The sequence below is a fragment of the Oculina patagonica genome, chromosome 8 (assembly GCF_052425735.1).
Source record: "Oculina patagonica isolate OP01 chromosome 8, crgOcupat, whole genome shotgun sequence".
NCBI classification, from domain to species: domain Eukaryota; kingdom Metazoa; phylum Cnidaria; class Anthozoa; order Scleractinia; family Oculinidae; genus Oculina; species Oculina patagonica.
The window spans coordinates 13,978,708-13,984,707 of NC_135765.1; the positions used below are offsets into that span (position 1 = coordinate 13,978,708).

Below are 6,000 nucleotides of genomic sequence, written 5' to 3' on the forward strand. Positions count from 1 at the left end.
AATTTGTTCAAACTTTGCCAACATCGAGGCAGCTATGTGTGGTACAAGCTCCTTTAAGCGATTTTCGAAAAAATCTCCTGGTGCCGAGCAATACGAGCGAAAGTAAAAACGTAATGATGTCATTTCATCGCTATGGCAACTCCGATGTCAATATAACACTGGTCATAAAAAAGTTTCATCTTTATCTAATACAAATGTGGTGATCGTTTTTCGATAGCATTGTTAATGGCGACGTAGTCAATTCTCAAACTTGACCGGTGTTACCCCTTGAAAATCCAGTTGAGCCACCTTAAAAAGAGCAATCACCAACGGTATCCTAAGCTCGAAATACAAGCACCGTACCGTGTGTACACAACAGTCTAAATATAAGGATTTGGATTCCATACCCTATCCCACGGCACATACCTATATAGCCCATATATGGGAGTAACCCCCCCCCCCCCGGGTATTTGAGCTGAAGTTTAGCATCCCGTATTTAAATAAAGTGTTGTATGATATACTCTTTGGAGACACCTAAGGGACATTATCACTCCAGTTGCAATGCAATGTCGAAAATTATAAAATATTACGTATTGAAACAATCTCAAAATATAGATAAAATGGTATGGAATTTTTCCGGAAGGAAAAGGCTGAATACATGAATACAAGTAAAAACTCTATTAACAATAATGTAAATTTTTCTTGAAAAAATAAGAAACTATTGAGTACCTAAATAGCCTAAATTTGTGCTTATTTCCATTTATGTAAGAACCTGTTTAGGCTAACTTGGGAAAATGCAGGCTCTTATTCGCGGATTTTTACTTTCCTACAAAGTAGCTCGATTAACGTTGGAAATCTCGCATGCTCATAGCAGTCTTAAAAGTACATTGCATACCTGATTTTTGTAGCTCACTGTAAACCCTATGCTACACATGGTGGGTGTGAGAGCAATGCCGCGTTTTTTCCAACGATTTTCCCTTCGAGCAAAAACACATTACAGTAAAAACAAAATTAAAAAAAAAACTTAACAAAAATAACACAACAATTGGATTTCTCTTTTCATTCCCGAATTTGCAAACAGTGACCCATGAATACAAAATAGATCGAATAGATGAGCCCATCAGTAAATTCAGACACGGCGCTTTATAACAAACTATAAAATTTTCGAGGAATTCCGCACACTCTAATTGGTCAGTTCGACTTCATTTTAGCTCCATAAAGCACGCGGCTTACGCCACGCGCGTGCTTTATCGAGTTTTAATATACAATCTTCGTTCACTGTCCAAAATCCACGCGCGCCATTGGTTAAAATCGATCACGTGATTTTCCTTTACCTGTCGTCAGCAAACTCCGACATTGCAGTATTGACAATAATGCACAAAAATCGTGCATTATTGAAAATGTCTTCAGCTTCAAGGCTTGCAAAAATGGAAGAAAAAGATATTCCTCAAATTATCAACGATTCAATACCAAAAAAAACCAAGAAGAAGACAACCTGGAGTGTTTTCATTTTCAAAGGTAAACTGAAGCTGAATTTTTTGTGTGCGATTGACTTGCTGGCTTGCAATTGTAAAAGCGATCGGCTCACCTTGAACAAGCTTCTCGCTGACTGTATTTATGAACGACTCCAGCTAAAGAACAATTTAATGGACTATTTTGAGCTTTATTTATTTTTCAGCTTATTTTGGATTTCTGTATTATTGATCTTTACAGCCTGCATGTATAATTATGTACTTCTCAAATTTTTATTATTATTATTATTCATTAAAAGTCTACTTCAAAGTTCGGTGAATCGTGTTTTTCTTGCAGTGTACTCAGATTGTATATTAAAAGGGTTAGAGACTGTTAGTTCGTGTTTTGTTGTCAAATACACGCACTTGCTGGCCGCACAATGAACTCGAAATTTTCAATACTGCACTCGGCTACGCCTCGTGTAGTATTGAAAATTTCTCGTTCATTGTGCGGCCAGCGCGTGCGTGTATTTGTCAACAAAACACTCACAACAGTCTCTAACCCATAAATAATGCACGCTGCTTGCGTCAAGCCCCGTGCATCAAACCGAAGTGCGAGAAGCACTCGGCTGCGCCTCGTTCGTCTCTGCGCACTTCTCTCATGTTGTTAAAAATTCCCGCGTGCTTGTATAACTCAACAAAGCACAATGCGCTTTTTATTTCTTTATTAAAAAGAACTCATTAAGTCAAAACGTTCATATACATTTGTACCCCACGTAGTTTTGATCTTAAGGAGGCTCGATGTAGTTTTTTTAGCCGAAGGGTGGTTGTTTTGAAAATTAAAATTATCTAGGAAGCCAATGTTCGATTTTTGCCAAAATACACCATAATGATCAAATATGACCAAATTTTAATTTTTTACTCGTCACTTTGTCACAAAGGTTACCATAGCAACCATTGACGTTTTCTTTTGTTCTCAAACAAGCTTGGTTTTCTCGAAATCTAGACTGACACTTGGTATTCATTTTTCGATATGTTCAAGTACAGTAGATTTACTACCTGTGCTCAAAATTTTAGGAAAATCTGTAAGAGCGTTTTAGAGTAAATCAAGAATGAAGTTTTTGGTATTTTCTTATAATTTCTTACAATCGGCAGTCGATATATTTTAACAAATTAAAGCAAAAAGTCTTTCGCTTTTAGTTAATGGTCTTTGATGGTGTAAGTATTTATATTTCAGTGAGAGAAACTGTGCTCAAATAATACGAAACAATTTTAAGGCGCCTATTTTATATTAAAACGGTGTTTTTCTGAAAATTTCATTCTTGATTTACTTGAAAACGCTCTTACAGATTTTTCTAAAATTTCGTCAACAGTTAGTCAATCTACTAAACTTTAACATATCAAAAAATAAACACCAAGTGTCAGTCTAGATTTCGAGAAAATCAAGCTTGTTTGAGAACAAAAGAAAACGTCAATCGTTGCTATGGTAACCGTTGTGACTAAGTGACGGGTAAAAAATTAAAATTTGGTCACATTTGATCATAATGGTGTATTTTGGCAAAAATCGAACATTGGCTTCCTAGATAATTTTAATTTTCAAAACACCACCCTTCGGCTAAAAAAACTACATCGAGCCTCCTTAATAGCGTATTTTTTTCAGTGAAATAGAAACTAGGAGATTGCGATTGAGATTTCCTAACGTTTACGAGCTGGGGAAATTCGCATATAAAGTGAAGTGAAAGCGAACAATCTGTACAAGAATCACGTTTGGAAGCGTAGCTGAGCCTAAGAAATACTAATGTTATTTCTTTTTTTGGGCAAGAGCCACGTCCAAGACAAAAATCGCTTCTAGACAATTATTTGCGGGGTTGGCTATTTCGTTTTTCGGCTATTTTGCAAGTTGCGACTCACAAACTCGCAACTCGAAAATAAGTTAATCTCGCAACTTGCTCCTTAGAGGTACCATAGAGTGACGCATTTGTGAAAACTGGAATGGAGCTCCGGGTACGTACGCTTAGTGGTACCAAGCAAGATTTTTCAAAGATACAGGCAAAATCCCCGGGGGGGAGGGGTACTCACTATAATGGCCTATACGGGGAGGCTCCGCCCGAAAGGGGTAGCTTTTTCAGGCAACAGGTATATAAAAGGGTAGGGATTTCACAAATTTAGGTATATGAAAGGGTAGCGAAATCGGCCATAATGATGTTTTAAAAGGCCTTTACAATAAATATTTCGAGCAGACGCAACTTTTGGTTGTGTCGTCTTAATTTATTAAGCGCTACATAAAAATGACAAGAAAACTTCCCGTTTTAGGTAAATGTGATGTCGTGTAGGTATATGAAAGGGGTGCCTTTTTGCAATAAAAGGTATACAAAAGGGGTACCTTTTCTATCAAAATGGTATATAAAAGGGTAAGGGGTTGGATCTCCGGGCGGAGCCTCCCCGTACAAAACTTTTTCGAGTACCTCCCCCCCCGGGGGGCAAAATCCTCGTCACTGCCAAACAGAGCCCACCACGACACCACAACCCCCTCCCCCTCCGCGTGAGGTTACGCACTGCTCTGAGTTGTCTACAGAGCTTTCCGGCATACTACCTTACCGCCCAGTCTGAACTGACCTATTAAGGGAATCGACGATTTCTCGTTTTTTATCGTAATGGCATTTCTCAATCAATTCATTCCATACACGCTGAATGCGACAACCGGTCAGCTCTCGGTTAAAATACGTTACATCTCCTTCTTTGTAAAAATTGACTTCTCGAACCTGTTAAAAAATTAAAGGCACAGCTGCTTTTAAACCAATATCAGTATATTTATTTGGCACAACATACTGTAATTGTGCCGGTACGGAATACTTGCTGGGTAGAAAATACTATTCATGTAGACCATCCGGTCTCTATTGTATACAGCTAATTCGAGAAAGGTCGATAAAAAGCACAAAAGGTGGTCTGGGTATTCACTTAAATTTTGCATATTGACCTAAAGGAAATGTACAAGTTTGTATTTCTGCACGTGAAGATTTTGTTTTTCTATCAGGAGACCTTTCTAGTCTTTTTCTGTAGCTTCACTTTTACTGTTGCATATCTTTGAGTTTTGAAAATTCTTCTACCTTATTATAGGAAATTAAAAGCATTTGACCAGAACTTTTCCTAAATTTGCGTTAATTTTTTACGCGTAAATTTTGTTCGTGTTGTTAAAATACCTCGTTATATTTCTATAATAAGGTAAAACCTTCGAAAAGTACCTTGTTTCCACATATCTGAAGAGAAAGAAAACGTGCAAATTCGCGTTTGTTATGTCGCCATTTTATTAAAAAATCAGCACGTGCAGTTGCCCTCTATGTCTACCCATACTAACTTTCAGTCTTGTAGCGTGTACTTTTACGCTTTTTACCGATAACCTTTCTCAAATTAACTGTAAAGTTAAACCACGCGCCCCTACCATATTATAAAACGTAATCGTTCTCCGTTCTTGGCGCGATTCCTTTTTATTTTTCTTTCCATATAAATGGCTTGTGTAGGTCAGTAAGCTACTTTCGAGCTTCAAACACCAACAAAACCGCCAGCTACGCAGGCGAGGGAATTTCTAAAACTCTCGTGGCTTATCACTCTGTAAGTTACAGAAACTATAAAGAATAAATATTGTTTTAAGCCATTTAAACGGCAACATAGATATAGCCTACCTCTTTTTGTGAAATTCCGCAGATAATGGCGATATCAGAGATCCACGACTCGGCAAACATCATGCTCTGAAAAACGTAATCACAACAAGTCAATATTACATCAAAGGAAACGTCCATTTACGAGAAGTGACTACTATGGGCCAACCATTAGGGATGAGCGATTTAAAAAATATATCCTGCAAGCGCATGCAGGCAAGAAAAAAACCCCTGCACAGGAAGGTGATCAAAAAAATTCATGCGTGTAGAGTGGGCTGGAAAAAAATTCCGGCAAGATGTTACCTGGGTTGACACATTTAACTTTTAATATAAGCAAACTGTTAAAAGATTTTAGCAATGATGTGCCCCTCTCAGTTGGCTCTTTTGCCTGTGGTTTCCGATCTAGGTACGTTTTTTTCTTCTCAAATTCAAGATCACGCCTGGTGCCGGATTTGAATTGAAGAACAATGTTTTGAATGCACGATTAATCGAGGAAGCTAGAATACTTGTACATGTAGCTGCTGGAACATAAAGTACACTAAATATCAATCCCATAGATATTAAGTAGCAAAACGTTCGGACGTTTTATTTCAGACATTAAAGTTTTGGGCACTTTTTATCTCATTTCCCCCAAATTTCGGACAAAACTTTCGGACACTTTGGTGAAACATGGCTAAAGTAAAGCTACGGCTACAAAACACGAATTAGAGTGAAACAACATCTGTGAAAATGACAGCTTTACTGCACTCTCAAGGTTTTACAGATACACCGACGCGAAAATAACACAAATACTATCAAGCCGTTACATATTTCAAGCCATGTCTCAACTGAGACAAAATTCACTCAGAGTCGGTGAAGTTCATTGGAGGTCAAAAAGACAAATCAAAATAACGCTGAACGTTATTTTACGACGA

At 37.7% G+C, this 6,000-nt stretch overlaps 1 pseudogene across 1 annotated transcript in view; it reads right to left on the reverse strand.

Moving 5' to 3' along the window:
• LOC144663854 (xanthine dehydrogenase/oxidase-like) overlaps window positions 1-6,000 on the reverse strand; it is a 69,607-nt pseudogene that overhangs the window by 18,545 nt on the left and 45,062 nt on the right. The window contains exons 27-29 of the transcript XR_013572681.1: window positions 5,111-5,176; window positions 4,047-4,192; window positions 875-956 (exon numbers count right to left, since the gene is read on the reverse strand). The product of XR_013572681.1 is annotated as a xanthine dehydrogenase/oxidase-like (transcript). The remainder of the gene's footprint in view (window positions 1-874; window positions 957-4,046; window positions 4,193-5,110; window positions 5,177-6,000) is intronic.